Here is a 19,955-nt window from a genome sequence, read left to right on the forward strand (position 1 = left end):
TAAACAGCAGTATCCAGGAAATAGAGCAGAGATTTCCATTTCTGCTCTTTCTCCAGAGAAATTGTGCCATCACTTCAAATCTTACAACATCTTCTCAAGGACTATTCCTATTAATTTCAACAATAAGAAGAAAACCAAATGCAGTCCGAGTCTGAAAATGAATGGGGGTCGACAAACACTGAAACTGATCGCAAAAAAGTCTTGACAGTCACTTTTTCAGAAAGACAGAGGTAGGCACAGGTAAACTAAAGGTTGTATTGTTATTCTGTGTCCTCAGTTCACGGACTATTGCAAAGAACATTATGTACTATTATCTCAAAACATGGTACTTTTTCAAAAAAGATCTTAATATGATTTAAATAAATTTTTGACTCCACAATGTACTGTATATGAAGAAATAACAAAACCATACGTGACTTGGCCGTGTTTTAGGTATGTTGGCCAGATGGTGGTGCTATATTGTATTGTAATAGTTTGTTTCATTTCAATACATCAAAGTATTGCAAAAATACATCCTGACCTCCTGTATGGCACCCTTTTTGACCTGCGTGGTCTCAAGATGATCTATACCAAATCTAAAGCAAAACTAATCAAATGCAGTTGGGAAATTTGGAAAAAGTAGCTGCAATAAGGAAGAATTTGGTTGGAATTAAATTAATATGATGACCCAAGGAAAAAAAAACTCATGTTGCAACCTAATAAAAACCTGACTCTAGAAAACATATTACAACTGGTGATTTTAGCCAGCGTGTGCCATTTGTGTGTGTAGTGTGCATCAGATGGTGAATTGAAATGGCACCACAGGGCTGCTGGCTCATTAGGTAAAAGTTTTATCAGTGAACAAAACACCTCCAGCATCAAGTGTTTATATCTCAGTTGGATGGCTGCACAGAAAATTCTTCAGAAAACAAATTTCATTATTGTTCCTTACTGATGGCTACTGCTAAATTCATCTGGGCCAAAGCAAGTTGTATCTGAAATGCAAAGTGATCGCTACTGGGTATGTTTTCCATAATCATCGAAAACAAAAACAGATATCAGAACTAAAATGCCTGCTGTTTTATCGAGTTTTCATCAGAAATGCTGCAGGACTACAGTTTGAGACACCTAATGTGTATACCTCAAGGTCTTGTCCATGAGCTTATCTCTCAAACTCAAAGCATTGCGACTTCCATGCTTCTGGGATGGCGATATAATCTATACTAGCAAAACAGTAAATAGGTTTTTCATTTCCAAATGCCATGTCTGACTTATAACTCAGCTACATACACAAACATATACCTTATATACACACAAACTCTACTGTATTACCATCTAGAAAGGCAAGAAAATGAAAGCAGCTTTTATTGTATACCTTTAAATTGGCAACTCTGACCATTTACTCTTTCTTTCTTGTACCTACTGCAAAAGTTTCTCCATTTCGAATGGTCACCTGGAGTGATGATATCCAGTATGAGCATTACAATCTCAGAAATACACACACAGATACAGACTGGCACCACATGAAGATTGTATTTTAACAATACAAACTGCACTTTTCACACCTCCATGACTGACACAAAAATGTTCCATTCCCAGTAGGATGGACTTTATCATATTGCACTCAAGAAGGCTGTGTATGGGGAAAAAGCTTGTTGAACCAAAGCTAAAGGAATGGACAGCAGTTCAGCTGGAGTCTATCAGCATGTACACACTACAGGTCGGAACTGAAGCTGTCAGAAATCTTGGACATGGACATTGATTCCACAAATAACTACTGCATCCTAGAAAAGGACAGAAGTCTAAATAAAAAATATGAAAAGATAGATTAGATTAAAATGTATAAATAGATCAATAAAATGTACAAAAGTCTCATATGCACACCAAGGCTATGTTTTTTATTCAAAATAAAGTCGACAATATGTAGTAATATTGTGAAATAATATTACAAGTAAATAATTGTTTTCTATTGTTATGCATTTTAAAATGTCATTTATTCCTGTGATGCAAAGCTGAATTCTCAGCATCATTACTCCAGTCTTCAGTGTCACATGATCCTTCACAAATCAGTCTAATATGCTAATTTGCTGCTGAAGAAACATTTCTTATTATTGTCAATGTTCAAAACAGTTGCACTGCTTAATACTTTTGTGAAAAACTATTTAAATGCTGTATGAAAATAAATAGAAAAACAGCTAAAATGAACATAATTTATTTGAAATAGAAACATTTTATAACACTGTATGCAATTATAAACTGAACTGTTACAGGTGACCAGTTATTTTTTTTCTGAATGTTATACTTTGAATGCTTCACTCAGCAATTAAATATACAGTATGTGATTAATTTGATGAATCAGCATTTAATGTAAATTTTGTATCTCCTCTAAAAGACAACAACTTATTTAGTTATAGCAAATATACTGAACAGCTCTGGTTTGATGTCATTCTATAAAGTAACAAACATGAACACGCTTGCTTTAATAATGTTTTTAGCTTCCCCTCCAGGCTTCTAACGTGCTTGCTAGGCTATGTCAGTGTGTCTCTTATATTGAGCATCCACTTGGGTTCAATAATTATATCAGAGGATTGTGATAAAGAGCCTTCATCTATCATGTCCTGTGAAGCAATGGACCTGCTCTCTGTTGCTCTGCTTTGTTGTTTATAGCTGTGAAAAGACAGGGCAGCTGAAGGGTGGCTAAGATCAGGTCAAAACCACTTAAAGCACTGACATATCTGTGCTGTTTCCCTTGTGCATTCTAATACTATAGCCACAGCTTCTCCAGAAGACTCATTTACATGCACACACCACTGGAAACCAACTACAACAAAAGGTGTGTGTTTGAAAGAAAGAGGCAGGGAGAGAAAGATAAACACACATGTAGCTACAGGCATGCAGACTCGGCTGGCAATACAGATACTTTCTCTGAGGAAAAGTGCTGCCTGCCATTGCTAAATTTGTAGTTACGAAACATTTCAAAGGTGTCTGATCGCTTTGAAAGGAAATGCAGCTATGTTCAATGAGCCCCACAATTTGTGGTGTCATTCATGTCTCTAGCACAAATAGTGCAAGGCATGTTACATATTGAAGTTTTATATAGTGATCCAGTCTCTGATATTGCATACTTAGTTTAAAAGGCTCATATTTTTGTTGTGCTTACATTTTATATGTAAAGTTGTCTAAATCATCTCTTTGAGGTGGTAAAACGCATCTAGGCAGATGACCTTTTGTTTATGGTTACAGCTTCACATAAAAAGTGCAGAGTTGCATCCTGTCATTTTTCTGGTAGGTTTGGGCATGTTGTGTGAAAATTACTAGGTCTACATGTTCATTACATAAATTAAAATATGCACAAAAATGGTTATGCAAAAAATCAAAACAGTGTAATAATTGCTCATTTTAAATTGTATCTAGAGTGCTATACAATTTCCAGCTAGGTTTCCATAAAACCTGCACTACAGGAATTTAGAGAAAAGTTGGAATTATTATCTATTGTAATCAACAGCATGCAAAAGATGCTATATATTTGTGTCATATAAAATACCTTTAAATTAACAGTGCACGAATAGAACAGAAGTGAAGTGAAAACAACTGCGATTAATATTATCCAGATTCTATTCCGAGTAAAATTAGAGATGGGTTTGCTGGTGGTAGTCATGCACAAGGGATATGTGTCGCATTTGGCCGTGCATGGAGAGATCAGACACAAACAATTCCCCTAATCCCAGTCCAGCTCACTTCCTGTCCCAGACGCTATCCAGAGAACCAGAGAACCAGAGACAGAGAGCAGAGGAGCGCAGAAACACCATAAACACAGCCGGAGGAGGAGTGATGGAGGAAGGAGAAAAATAGCCAAGCAGAGGCAATAACAGAATATGCATGAAGAAGAACAATGGTACAGAGGAAAAAGAAAATGAAGAGAAGAATGAAATAATAAATGACAAAAAGGCTTGCAGATCATTCAGAAACCACACAGCACACAAGCATGTGCATATGAGATGATTTGGCTAAAATCTGTTAATATTTCACAATTTAGACTTTTCTCACAATTATGAATTGATATCTTACAGTTAACTACATTTTGACTTTCTTTCTCTTCAAATTTTCTCTTTGAATTTTGAATTTTAATGTTTACATTTTTTTATAAGTGATTTTTCTCTCTCAAATCAGACTTTTTTCTTGTAATTGCAAGTTCATATATCATAATTCAGTTATAAACATATCCTGCAGTTATATATTTTTTCACTCATTTGTTGTACTTCAGCCATCATATCTCTCTTAATCTGGCCTCCTGTCTATCCATGAAATTACAGATAGATTATCATCACAGATGGAGTGACTAGATGTCTTCTATCGTACCGAGAATTATAATCCTACGGTGGCAGATTGGGAAATGTGGCCTAGAACAGACTTAAGCTGTGTTAGTCTATATGTGTAGTTGAAAGAATGTCCCTTGCTTGAGCCATCAGAATCCAAATTAGGTTCATTTTATTTATCACAGCACTCTGTTTGTACTCACTTCTCACAGTGGCCGTCCTGGTGCAGTTATAAAGGATGGCGAGCTCTCCAAACACTTTTCCTGGTCCCATAGTGCACAGCTTCATTCCTTCTTTAGACACTTCAACTCTTCCCTCTGAAAAAAAAAAACAAACAAAAAAACAACACAACTGTAAATAACAGAGTAAACACTTTTAAACAGCATTTATATACACTGAAATAGAGACACATTTAATAAATTCAGTTTAAAACCAGATCATAATAGTCTGAATAATGGTGAATTTCATGACACCCTGGGAAGAATATCGCCCTCATTTAAATCTGAAAATCAAAGGTACAAACATAAGAAAAAAAAAATTTGATTAAAAGATTGTAATATATTATGAAAATTACTTTTTAACTAAATATTTTAAATACTAATGAGATTGTCAATGCAGAAATTGTAATGGTCTTAGAAACAGGCTTCATACTCGTGCATGTATATGCTATATATAAAGTTTAGTTGCCTTTAGTGTAACTGCGCATTAAAATTCACCTCTCTCTCTCTCAGAGGTGTCAACTGTAGATGTGCTGATATGATACACTGTGAGCAGAATAACAGGAAGTCGAGCAGCTTTTCAGCAGCTGATCACTCAGACAGGTGACGACACAGGTGAACGACCATGTGAGATGAGAGAGAGAGAGCAGTGCAGAGAGAGATATTGAAAAGGTGTGAAGGGCATATCAAGGTTGTAAAAAGGAGAGATAGTGAGATATGAGAATGGAAGAGAATGAGAGAAAAGAGAGAGAGTTGATGACCCTTCCCTTATGATGGACTATTTAATTTATCATTAATATTCAGCTCTGGCAGCACAGGATTATGGGGCAGAATGACTTTCATGTGGCCTTGACCTAATCAAAACCTTTCTCTGCATTCATTATTATCATGGTTCAAAATTAACTTTTTGCCACTCTTGCCAAAGGTGAGTGAATTGAGAGAATTTAACCCTAACCCTAAGCCTAAGTCACTAACATTTGTAGACAATTAAATTATTTAGATGTTTTTTTTTACTTTGCATGCTCATGACAAACAGCACAGATCATTCTGGATGAGCCAGTCTCCATCTGTTTGTGATATTTCTGTTTTTAGTGGCTTAATGCGAGAAATATTCCACACATGTCACCACATGGAGTTCTTCAGAAAATGAAATTAGGCATACTAGAGGAACTGATACCATTTCTTCTGAGATAAACAATGCAACATATGTTTACCTGAGTAGATGCTTTATATCTTTGATTTGAAAAAGCACAATTACACATCTCTTACATCTGAGAGAGTCTTCATTCTTACAGTTTGACATAAATCATGTACTGTAATGATTGGAACAAGTAAATTTAAAATTAAATTAAAATAATTTTATGAATTTAGCAGACACTTTTATCCAAAGCGACTTACAGTGCATTCAGGCTATCAATTTTTACCTATCATGTGTTCCCTGGGAATCAAACCCCCAACCTTGCGCTTGATTGATCCAATTGAGCTACAGGAACACTACAAGTATCATCTTGACACAAGTGTTTTCTCAATATTTTCAGCTCTGAACAAATTGACATCTCTTTGTTCACAGCTTTAAGAACTATACACAACATACATACTACCAGGATTTGATTAATAATAATATTCATCATGTAGTCAAGATCAGGGTTACAGGGAACAAATTTACAATACTGTTCAGAATTTGGGGATTTATTTATATTTCATTAATACTTTAATTTAGCAAGGATGTATTGAGTATATATAAACCTTTAAAAATATTTTACAAATACTATTTATGACTTATTTTAACTTGTAATAATATTTCACAATATTACTGTATTGGGATGAAATAAATTCATCCTTGATGAGCCTAAAACACTTCTTTCACCAACAACAAAATCTTAACAACACTAAACTTTGAACACTAGTGTAAGTATGTATACAAGAAAGTAATATATAATCATTATACCAAATGCTTTAAGATCATATTAAAATAAGAGGTTAGAACATGCAAATAACTTCTCATGTAATGTCAGAGTGTAAGATAATATTCAAAACAGGCTAAGAATTGATTAACAAGTGGCCCAGAACAGGTCATAAATGTGTGATATAAAACTAGAATGTAAGTATCTGAGCCATTAAAGAATTAAATAATAAATATGAACACAGCGTATTATCACCGCAGGACATACTCAAACTCTTCAAACAGGACATTCATAAAGTCATAAAACGATTTAAGCCTTGCATTTACATTCATTAAATAGAATGACATTTATGTAATAGAAAAAAATATGAATACAGCCAAAAGGACTGTGAAGACTATGAGCCTGAACAGGGTCAAACTTGTAAAGTTCAGACCCGAGTTTGTTCACACTGAAAAGCTGTAGTCATTTTAAGTGTCTCAAATGTTTTTCCCAAAGCTAAATACGCCCACCACCACAACAGGAAGCAATAATGTCCAATAGCGTGACCTCCAGTTCCTCCTCGGACAGACACAGGAAGCTATGACCCAAAGGGTCACAACTGATTACTTTTCCCAACATGCACTAATGTGCTTTTTTGGCAAAGAATGGAAAACTACAATGCACATACACACACTGTCACGTTAAGGGTTGGCAGTCTAAGGCATGTAACATTGCTCGAAATGTTGTCATGGTTATTAAGCATTACGTTTCAGAGTAGCTCCTATTAATGCCCTACAGCCAATCATATATTACCCATGATTCACAGAGATAAGAAGTAGAGGAAGAGCAAGAGACAGAGATGTTCCCCTGACATGGGCTCTCCTAAACAAACATTAATAACTCTGAGACAGATGCTAAGTGATCGAACAGGCAGGAATGAAATAATGCATGAAATGAAATAAAGAGAGCGGACTGATAAGGCCACTGAAGACAGATATTAAATGATGAGAGATTGTCTTGTGTTTACTCTGCAGGCTGAAATGAACTCTGCATGGTATACATCTGAGTAAAACAAAACACTGAGCAGGAAATAATGCAGGGGGAACTTGATTTTATCCACTGGGATTTGATTGGACTGAGCAGTTGTGCTGTTATATTATTGGTTGTTTTATATATATATTCAAAATTATATACATATATTTATGCATTCAATTGATTAAATGTGACAGTAAAGACAGTGGCTGAAAAAAATTCAGCTTTGCCATCACAGGAATACATTACTTTATGTAGGCCTACCTATATGTAAAACATTTCTGTGACTTTTTAAAGAAAAAGAGTTTTAAAGAAAATAAGCAAATAGAAAAACAGAGAACAGGACACAGAGACGTGACTGAGGATGAGGAAAGAGAGACAAGTGCACACCTGTAAACCGATGGAATAATTAATGGGACATTCATTGTTTATTAAATTGGTTGACCAAATTGCAAAACAGCTTCTGTTGTCTGTCATATTGAGTGACCAGAATAAAAAGAAGCCACAACCTTCAACATAGCACCAGATAAGCCTAAAAGCATGATATCAATGTCACATAAAAAGTACCAAAAGCTACAATATTTACAGACAAAAAATGATGGCAAATTTACAACTCAGCCCACTGTGACACATTATAATTATTTGTAGCATTACTGCACACGTGCTCTCTCTACCATCCCTTCATGCTGGTTAACCACAGTTCTGATGTTATAATTGATTGAAAATGTTGAGAACAGAACAGTCACTAAGTGAAATTCTATTTATTTTTTCTTTCTTTAAAACCCTGAATAAATCCATTTATCAGTATGAAGAGATGAAGCGGTTTGGATGTTTGGAATGAGTCATTGTTGGAAAAACTGAGGCTCCCAGAGGACTATGGGCCCTGTGGTCAATCCATACCTATTCATTCCTCATCGATATAGTCAGCATGAAATCAAAATTTACCATATTGTCTTTTTTAATGCACATTCCAAGTAATGTTGCATTTGATCATTCATCAGTATATAACATTTTGAATAAAGTCGTTTTATCAAAATGTAATGTAAAATGCCCAGCCTGTGAAATTGCTTCCCTTATGAATGACTCCTGCTCCTTTAACCACCTACTGTAGCTCTATTCTGCTATATAACTGACTTTTATTTTTGAAATTCTAATCCCACCCTACATTTTTTCTAATATTGAATATCCACTTTCACTCAAAATACTGTATGTCAGATTTCAGAATGTAAAATATATTGGCATATATCATCCATTTCTACATATCGGCACTGGCCATTGGCTATTTGAGTCAATCACTATTACAGAGGTTGAAAAAAAATACATTATGATTAAAAAAATAAATAAATAAATAAAATTCTAGGATAATGTGCCCTGGCGCGTCAAACATGGGATCAGTTTAGATTCCATAACTGAACACTTTCCATACAGAGGGATTTTGCTGTTGGCGTCTCCAAATGGTTACTGGTAAATTACTTCAGGGTAGTATGAAATCATGTATCAGATACACAAGCTGCAATTTTAGAGCTGACATTATCTACAGTCATTAAGCGTGTCTTTATTTATTCAGATTGGGGCTAATTAGCATGGCGACTTCAGCACACAGGCTAATATGACATTCAAGGCACAATAATAGCATGGCATCATTTCCTGTCTAGGCTCTCCTGTCGTAAGGCCGAACTAATTATCTCAGCTATAATGTCCCTGTCGTGTGACTGAAAGCTTAAATACTCTGTCCACCCATGATATATCTCACAAACAAAAGCTTCTTTTGGACCATAAATCTACTGGACTCACTTAATGTGATTTTGGGCTTCAAGTGGAAATGCTGGTCAGTTGAGTTTGGATCACTATTATTGATCCTCTAACCTCCATCACTGACCTTTTACTCTCAAATGGAGACCTCGATTTTGATGAAAGGATAATATGAATAGAGGATTCCTCCAGCATTAAAGTCATTCTGTATATCACAAGCTCTTCACCTTTTCAATCTATATCATTTGTTTCATCATGTAAATAATTCATCCTGGAAGACAGGAATTGTCATGAAAAGTTTATTTCTCTTTCTAATAGAAAGCCCAAAGGAATAGTCTTCGTTCTCTCTCTCCCGTCTCTGTTCTCTCTGAATCCTTTGCTGGTTTCTATGGAAATAACTGAATGTGGCAGAGCTAATGCTGAAAGAATGGATTTAATTCATTAAAAATAGGTTTTTGTCTACATTTTATTGTATTTGACATATTACTTCGGAAAAACAACATACTCTAATGTGTTCTGGGACTGTATGCAGCCAATATCCACTTAGTCTCTCTTTCTAATTGGCTTGCGCCCATGATATAGTGTGTTGGGCAAGTGCCCAATTTGTACTACAAAAGCATCCAATCTCTGAAGCATGACTAACAAAATCCCTTAATTCAAACCAAGTGTTCCTCCATTCCCTCAAGAACACAAAGTGGAAAGACGGAGAAAATCCTGTGATCCTAAGAAAACACAACAGCTCCTTCCTCTCATTAAACAACAGAAATCGACAGATGTATTGACAGATGTAATGACTTCAGAGACAGGTGGCCGACACAATCCTAACCTGACTGCAGGTGTCACCAATACAAAATCCAATATTTAATGAAAATAGCAAATGAGTATCCAATAACACTGATGCTTAAACAAATATTTAAAAGAAGTGATAGATCACATCCACAATGATAAAAAAAAATCACATGGATACAAAAGTATGTTTGTACTCTCATTCATAACACTGCTTAAAATTGCTAACATGTCATACAGTACATATTTGCACGAAATGCACACGAAGCATTCAATACATTCCATACAAGCACTGTCTAATTATTTTCCATGCAAAGAAACGTGAAGCATTAATGAACCTGCATGTATTTATTGTAATTCATGTATGTTAGAAGGTCATATTTGTGTATTTCTGACTATATTGTCAAAGGTATGCAATTTACTAAATCTTACATGTTCTTCCCCAGTTTCCTAGTTGAAAACTACTACTACAAAAATGTTACATTAATATGTTAACACCTTAAACATGACTTTTTAAAAAAGTCCGGGCACCCCTCAAATTTCCTTTTGCCTAATTTGGCCATGAAAAGAAAATAGTTGAAGAGCTCTTTCAATATAAATTAAAATGTACGGTATATATGGGCATTATAGCTCAGCATATCTACTCTACATGTTAGTCAACAGTGGATCTGTAGTGTTACAGCTCTCAGAGGATTTGGCTGCTATGACTAGATCAATTTTATAAGCACCTAATCAATACAATCTATGCATAGGATCAATATTCCAGATCCAATTGGAGGATCTACATCAGAAACCTATGTAGGCAAGCTAAGTGGCTTTAGTTTAGACAGAAAATTACAATTTTGATTCACTTTTGGTCTGTTCCAAACTTAAGGCTATTATATAGCTATAAAAGTTATTATATGGTTTTAGAAGCTTTGGGAGACAGTACATATGTTGTACACAAAATGTATTTGATAGTTTTATGGGACTTTTTGGCAGCCTGACAGTGACTTGAAATCAAGGTTCATTAAAATAAACAGCTGCTCAGACATTCTGCAACATGTTTCCTTTTGTGTTTCTCAAAAGAAAAAACTCTTTAAATATATTACAGTGAGTAAAGGATTACAGAATTTTCATTTTGGGTGAACTACGTCTTACTAAACATATTTAAAGGCCAAACACTCTTTTAAATTTGTATTTTTTTGTTTTGTTTCTCACCTTCCATGACATAGACGAGGGAGCCCACATCCCCTTCTTTAATAATACAGCTGTTTTTGTCATAGTCCACTGGATACATACAGTCCACTATCTCCTGGATCTGAGACATCTCCAGATTCTTCATGAAGTCATTGTCCAGAATAGCTGACTTGATCAGTTCTTTTGACCTGTACAGTGCAGGAAAACATTGTTAAATAGGCCCACATCATTTAATTAACAAAGATAATAATGACTATGCCTGAAATAGAAACTTGCTGCTAACTGCTCAGAATACACTAAATACAACTATTTAAAAACTTGTTTGTAAAACAAAATGCAATATGCAAATATAAACATTTCAAACAGTATCAATATGAACTCATGACCTCATTATGATTATGTTTGAATTTAATTCCACGAGTGTTGTCCACTTATCATTTTTAATCTTAACTTTTGGCTATTCAATCTAACTATGAGTACAAAAAATAGTAAAAATAACAGCTGATACTATTAATATTGTTATGCATGGCTGGCTGTTTCATTCCAAACAAAAAGTTGGAAGGTAATGCAAACACACTGCATTGTGGGATTGAGGATCCAATGCACTGTACTTTGTTGTACACATTTTGGCAAATGTTGTGCAATATCTGAGTATTACAATTTAAACATATTGTCGAAACGGTAAGAACTGCATGACAGAATGGAATTCCAAATAACGCGATGCTTCAGAAATGAATCCACAAGGAATGTGTAAGGAATCTCTTAGTTGGCAGCTTGTCGCTGGATGTCATAGCAAACAAAAATCAGAAGACTAGCTGAAAATGAGGTGTGCATCACAGACATACACAAATACACACATTTCAAGTAATTGAAATTCAATATAACCTCCCACACAGGGACTCGGTAATGAACATTTTCTGAAATGCAACTCAAAGCAAAATATTTCCAAAGATTATTCTCTGAAATATTAGATGTTTTTTATTCTTTCATGATAAAATAGCAATAGTTATGAAGAGTGTAAACACTGAGCCTCTCAAAACACAGATAAAACTCATAACACCATTATGAAGTGGATCTGTTTGACTGAAAAATGGAAAACGGAATTGTATTTTGAAAACCTGTATTTTAAAACCTGCTTAGAGAGTGATTATGCAATTTAAGTCATTATTTATGCAAATCCATTTAGTTCTGCTAATGACATTTAATTGCTCAAGTGCTGGTGGATGGAAAATGTGTTAGAATATGTTCTTTAAATCTTATTATCACTGTTTATATGACTATTCCGAGCACTCCTCAACAAAAAGCCTATCATCTTGACAGCAGCTCCTCTGTTTTTGTGGACCTGGACTTAAGCCAGACTTTTGATTTACTTACGAAAACCCACAAACGCTCACCTATGAACCACACTGTGTTTACATTCCACAGACATGCTCCACCGTGAGCAAAAACAGACCTTTTTTTTTTTTTTTCAGGATGTCAGCAGTACTTCACGTAGAGCTCCCTTCATTTTGCTTACACACACACAGACAGTCTAACCCTGAGGAAAAGTGTATTGACTTAAAGATATAAAAATAGAAACAAATGAGACAACTGTTGACATACATTACAATAAATTTAAAGGGCAATGAAATAAAAGTGAATTCTAATAGCACTTCTCAGTTGATTTGATGTTATTGGAATCTGATGAGAAATATTTGAGATCATATTGAGATTAGTAGGGTCTTGAGGAGAAATATGTAAGAAGCAAGACATTTCAGCAAACATCTTAATTTGTTTTCAGTATAAAGGAATAGTTAACCCAGATGAGTTTGTTTCTTCATAGGAACAGGTTTGGAGAAATCACATAATAATACTCTTTCCAGTAAAAAATAAATATTTCATATAAAAAAATGTTGAGATATGTTTTGGATATTAATATTGCTTATTTCTCTACTGATTCAGACCTTTTTCAATGGAGAAAGCAATATTATGGAGAGGGGACTCATATTTTAAATATAAACAATGATTTCAACTTAAGAATACCTTAATAATGGATGTTTCTTACAAACACACAGCTTTCCTCTTTATAAGACACAAACTGATGGACTGGAGTGAGGTGAATTACATGTGGATTATTGTGATGCTTTTATTAGCTGTTTGGATTCTCATTCTAATGGCACCCATTCACTGCAGGTGATCCACTGATCCAAACCTGTTCCAATGAAGAAACAAACTCATCTGCATCTTCGATGGCCTAGGGGTGAGTACATTAAAATTTGGGGGTTAACTATTCCTTTATGTTGAAAAAAAATTAAGATGTTTGCTGACGTTTGACTTAATGCTGCATTTCTCCAAATCTATTCCTTTTTTCCCAATGATGTTTAGGAGAAACATCTCGGAGCTATAGCTAAACTAGCACAGTTTATTTAAATGCAATTGCCTTATAATAAGTACACACTCAAATCCAGCTGCAAATAAACAGCAGCTTCATCTCTTATGTGATGCAACTGAGAATGTAAGGCAGCAGGGATAAAAACAACTGCTGAATTTAATCGGTGCATTTACATGACGTTTGAATTAACAAGACATTTAAATTGACATACTTTTTTCTATTTTTTAGCTATCAAAACATAAACCAACATGAACACAATAAATAAGACACCAGAAGGTCCATAAAGGTGTTTACATGCAGAGCAAAATCAGAGCAATCTCTGCAAGACTTGTGTGGTATTTTTGTATGACAGTCTGAATTCTAGAAGACATTGGCTCTCTGGGGAGGGGGAGATGTTTTACATCCAGTAAAAGCACAGAGATCACTGGACTCATTTACAGCAGACAACCTCTGGATCATCCTGTAACCAGTCTCTGTTTGACTTAGAATTTTACTCACTGCCTTTTTCAGGAGGACATTCACATCACACAGGTCGACAGACTGTCTCCCTTAAAAGGACAAAGTATGCTACGGCTTAAAGCAGAGTAAATTGGAGAAAGCTGTGGACATGGAGCCACAATGGCTGAATGTCCGCAAGTAAGTTTCTTATTAGTAGGAATTTTGTTTGTGTTGCAACATTTTTTATCAAGGGAATATCATTTTAAATACTTTAATTTTGTAACATTGTTTTTAAACTAAAATGTATCAACATTGACTTGATCTGAATAATGCCACTTTAGTCTTCTGTAGAGCTGCTTATAGCTGAACTAAACTTGTTTCATAATTAAAGAAGTTTAAAGTTATTGAACTGAACTGAACTATAAACACTCAAGCTGAATAATGGTGCTAATTTTTTGTTAGAGTGGCATGACAGTTCTGTACATTTTTTGTGCATAGCTAAAACATGGTGAAAAGTCTCACTGCATAGGCTATAGCCCCTCATACTGCACATGATAGTGCATAATAACCTGAGACAAATGAATGACCAAGTTGATTTATTTCTATAGATTTAGGCTTACTCTGAAGCCAAAAATAATCATTCCCTTATTTTCTGCATTGCAGATATAAAAATGGTGATACTTATGCCTGGAAGTGCATTGTTGTGGTTGCTTTTACCCATATTCTGACTCAGTGGAATAGAACAGAATCTATATTTAAACCCGCACAAATGAAAAAAATTGTTTCTGCAATGTTTGTACAAAGTTGCCATAGAACAGCCATGAACTTGATACAGGGAAGGTCGACCTGAATCAGTCTGGTTAAGTTAGTCCACTCTGCAACCATATTGACATTTTCTATAATGTAATAGGTAATAGGTATAAAAGTAATAAAACGAGAATTAAATCCATTAAAGCTGCAGTCGGTAACTTTTGACGCTCTAGCGGTTAATAAACAGAACTGCTTGCGTCTTGCGGAAGAACATCGTAGCCGGAACTACTTCTCTCTGTTTATGTCTATGAAGAATCACAAAGGTACTGGGTTACTCCGCCGCGGTACCCCCGAAGCAATCTAAAATAGTCCGAATATAAACACTTATTATAGATATACCCTAATGATTCAGGACAAGCTACAAACACGGTTTGGAAAATGGATTCATGGTTTACTCGCTTATTATATACATTTTTCTACATTTTGAACTCAAACAAAATTACAGACCGCAGCTTTGATTGGTTGTTTCTTACCCTGGAGCGGTCCGTAACTGCAAATGGCAATAGGACCACTGGGAGGAGCTAGAGGAGCTTGATTTTTTTCACAGATTATCTGTCTCATATTCTACTGTCAGGACATAATGACAGGTTTAACAAATATGTAAAAAATATATTTTTACAAAAGTTACCTACTGCAGCTTTGAAGGTACAATTGTAAGATATTTGCAGTAAAATATCCAAAAACCACTAGGCTAGTGTTATATATTTTGTCCAGCTGATTACTAACAATATCTCTAATGTTTTCAACTACTTGTAAATCATGAGAAAATTCCCATTCTAAACAGTGACACGGGGCAGTGCAGTCACCTGTCAATGAAGTTAGTTCCCCTTTGTTACCGCCTTTACTGACGTAGAAACCACATGACAACAGTGTCGTGGACAAATGCGGAAGTAGTGTCTAGCATCCAGCAAACCACTAGCTTGCTTCAAGCAGTTCCTTAGTTACTTCTTCTTGCACGTGTTATGGTGGATTGTGTTACTTATTTATGGAACATAATTACTGTTTACCGTCTGCCGCTGGTTCTGTCGACAAGGACAGCTCCCATAAACGGAAGCGTACGGCCAACCAAACGACCCAAGGAGAGTTTGGGACAAGAGGAGAGAAAGATCGAGGATCAATATCGGTGTTGCATTCTCTAGATGGAGAGAGCTTCGTGTCAAACTTCAACTACAAGGAGATGCCGATCTCGCTTGTGTTTTACTCGACAGGTGAGTTGTTTTGATTTGTATCTTTACAGAAAATGTATGCTATTATAACGATCAACAAGATTAGTATTATGGGACAATACATGCCAAACGCAGGGCATCACGTATCTAGACCCGCGCGAGGACGCGTCTGATCCAAAGTCTGATCGCGTCTTTCCATTGACTTTCTATGTTATCTACTTGCACAAATCGCTGAACTTGCGTTTGCTATGCCCAATTATTGTGTTTGAATTTACATGAGTGCATATATTTGTTGAACTAGTGGTAATCGTTTTCATATCGTCTGATTGATTACCGTCAGCGGTTGGGTAGAAGACAACAAATCCAATTATTAATTACCATCCTTCTTAGCGTCATCAAACCACACAATTGTTATTGTTTTGGTAGTGCGCCCTCTAGTGGCAGGTCCTACAACTTGTACCTTTAAAATAGGTTTTGGTTTTTGATTATAATCAAAATATTAGATGGAAAAGCTAAACATAAATGTTGCTTTGACTGAAACTAACTGAAAAAAAGTTTCAATTGAAATACAAAAATTATTTTAAACTGAAATTGTAAAAAATTTTTAAAGCTCTTTTAATTTTGTGTATTTGGTGTAATGCAATGTGTTTATGTGGTTTCAGGGTTAAAAACACATTATTTTCCACATACTGTACATTATTGCTTCTCCTCTATATGCCTCACCTTTCTGAAATGCGTCGATTTTTACAAAACTCATCATTCTGAAAAGCGAGGTGTGCTCTGATTGGCCAGCTATCCAGTGCATTGTGATTGGCTGAATACCTCAAGCGAGACGGAAATGTTACGCCCCTTAACATACTCTGGAGTGATGTGTACCGGTGCAACAAGACAAAAAATTATATATTACAAACAAGGCATTTGTTGCATCCAGTGGGGACATAATTACTGATTATAATGACTTATACGTTGCGAATTGTGCTGCATAAACATAAAACCATGCATCTCCACGACATGGTGCCGGAAGCAACAGCGAGAATAAAAGTCATGCTTAATTCTTTGCGTCAACATTTGGACAGCACTAAGCAAATCTTCCCACATCATGACAACTCCAAAGAGAAAGAAAAAAATCAAATGGCATCATATGACCCCTTTGAGTGTAACAAGTGCTATTGCAAAGGTAACTGCAAAAAAAAGAATCAGAAACAGGAAGAAACAAGATGCAATTATGAGACAGAGACATGGTGAGTGACATTCAAATGGCAAAAACACACTCTACTGAAAGAAAAGAAAGGGGTAAATTACTCACTATTACGAATTATTTTTTTTGCAAAAACACAGTACTTGCCTTTACTTTGAATAGAAATAAAAGCAACAGAATAGTGGATGCATTAATGCATCAGCAAAGAAAGACACTCAGAATAAAGATAAATGGATTTTTCTCCAAAAATAACATTCATCTCCCTGACCACACACAAAGATATAGAATCCTCTTCCAAAACATAATGAGCTTTCAAAGACTAAACCAATATTGATGCCAGTTTGATCCTATCTGGCAGCCCAACACGGAAGCTTTTTTCATTCAGATCTTTATAATCATTCCTTAAAGTGCAGACCAGCTCAAGATGCAAGCAGAATAGAAGAAAAGACTCTGCTGCGATAGGGTTCAAAGGGTTGTCCTGTACAAAACAAGGTTACGTTGTAAATTAGTACAGTGTTGAGCTTTTAAATGTCAGATACACAGCAGATGGGGGAGGCCATGCTGGTCAGAAACAAATGAGTGATGTTCCTCTGCTGCCAAACCACTAGATGCTAATTAATTAAGGGTATGTGTGTTCATGACAGCAGGCCGAAACAAAAAAAATCCTTCACTTCCAGGGGAACTGTGTAGTCTGATCAGATCCTCTGGTCTTGACAGTGTGTGCATAATAACAGCTGAACATGTTAATAGCTTTTGTGATCCACCTGCTGCACAATATCATGCTGCTTTGATAAGCAAATTACCAGTCCGTTAAACAAAGCAGTTATTATAGTATTTGGGTATTTCCTACGTCACTGCTCCTATGACTGCCCAGTACAGACATATTATTCCTGGTTCAGATCTTTCCGTGTGGAAAAATCTAACTTTCGTGGAGCGTCATCAATGAGATGCTTCTGCAAATGTCAATGAATGGCATTTTGAACAGAGCATAATGAGTTTGTGTCTGAGTTTTCAGATTTACAGCAGACATCATAATGATTTCAATTGTGCAACCTGCACAGCCCATGATATTGCTGTCCCTTTCAAGAAAGTTACTATGGTAACCATTGCCAGAATGCCAGTTAGGATGAAAAAATTGTGTAAAAATAACATATTTACAAGTTACTATTTTAGCAAAACCTAAGGTGATTTTATGGATGATGTTCTGAAGAACAGCAGGTGAATTCAGTAAACTTTAAAGTTTGCACTCTGTTCTTGTCTACAATATTTATGCAAAAAGCAGTGAGTCAAATCAGTATACAGTGTCCAAATACACAGTATGACACGCTAGGCAAATATTTGGTGTACGGAGGCATCTTCTGAAGTGAAGCTTCTTGTCTCCTTGTAGGGATCTATCCATGTTACAGGGTTTAAGCTAACTTTGGGTTCTGTGGGAATGGATCTTGTCAGATTCAAAATAAATACATGCATATAAAAAAATAAGATTAAACAAAAGGTAACTGTGGGCTGGGCGGCTTATATTTAAGTGAAAGAAAGTTTCTCATCGATTGTTGCTGTTATTTTAGGTCATTTAGATGAATTTATAGAGCTTTATGTGATGTTTAATAACTTTAATTCCTCAAATAACACATTGAACCTTTTAAAGACAGCATAACGTGGTGATGACTCCACTTTGTAGCCTATTAAAGGTTAGGCAGCGTTTAGGTAGTGAGTTTTAGGTTGTATTTGATCATGATTTTATGGACGTATTCGATGGTTTAAATGTAGCATTTGATTACTTTTATGTAGTATGCTATTTAATGATTTTGAGGTTGTATTGTATCGAGTTGACCTACTTGGCACTCTTGGGGACGTTGGGCAGAGTCACGTGACTCAGCTGCTGGACGTTGGCGGGTTCGGCGCTGATCGCCTGGCGTTTGGTGCGCTGATGCTCCTGCAGCTCCGAGCGGCTCTGGACCTGTTGGGTCGCCGGGCGGATCACGGAGCGGTACTTATCCAGTTCGTTCTGCAGTTTTTGAATGAGCTCGTCTTTCTGGTCCAGTTCGAGCTCCAGTTCGTCAATGAGCGCGTCTCTCTGTCTCAGTTCTTCGATTTTCTCCTGAAGCGCGTACTGGAGGTCGCGTAAAGTCCCCATCATCACCCCTTCCGAGTCGAATAAAATCTCCCAGACCTGCACTTTTAGCAAGTTTACTTAGAGAAGAAACACCGTGCACTAAACCAGCTTCTATTCTAGACTAAAAGGACCTATAAAACGAGGAGAACCTGTGGAGAGGGGAAAAGTCTCGCAGTGTATACGTGTAAAAAAAAGAAAAAGGAAAGAGGGAGCGCTCAATCCCACAGAGCGGCTCTGACAGCAGCGCATCCGTGTGAGGGCGCGTCGCTCGTGGGCAGTGACGTGATGAATGAGTGGAGCTCGCTCGCGCGCCTCACAGAAGACCGCGATATTCCCTGGACAGTCAGTATGGTTGATATAACTGTTCAACTTTTGAGACAAAAACTTTATAGTTATCCAGAACTATGTAAAATACCCAGTTTTCTAGCAGTGGCGTTACATGTTGGTTTAAAACACCTACAGATAAATCATTTAAAACATATATGTTCCTTGTTTTATTGTTGTGATTATTTTTTATGATTATTTTACTTCCTTTTATGTAAAGCACTTTGAATTATACGTTTGTGTATGAAGTGTGCTATATGAATAAACCTGCCTTGCCTTACAGCAGTTAAAAGCTGAATTATCCCTAAACCTGGATATATGAAGTCATGGAAGTCAAATAAATTCCAAACTAAATCCTAAAATTCCTTTTTTTTTTTTTTTTTTTTTTCT

The 19,955-nt window shown here is 35.9% G+C and overlaps 1 pseudogene; it reads right to left on the bottom strand.

The window, feature by feature from the left end:
- LOC113092373 (cGMP-dependent protein kinase 1-like) overlaps nucleotides 1-19,657 on the bottom strand; it is a 46,584-nt pseudogene extending 26,927 nt beyond the window's left edge.
- Nucleotides 19,658-19,955: the final 298 nt, after the last annotated feature.

Source organism: Carassius auratus, unplaced genomic scaffold (assembly GCF_003368295.1).
Source record: "Carassius auratus strain Wakin unplaced genomic scaffold, ASM336829v1 scaf_tig00214575, whole genome shotgun sequence".
Classification (NCBI taxonomy): domain Eukaryota; kingdom Metazoa; phylum Chordata; class Actinopteri; order Cypriniformes; family Cyprinidae; genus Carassius; species Carassius auratus.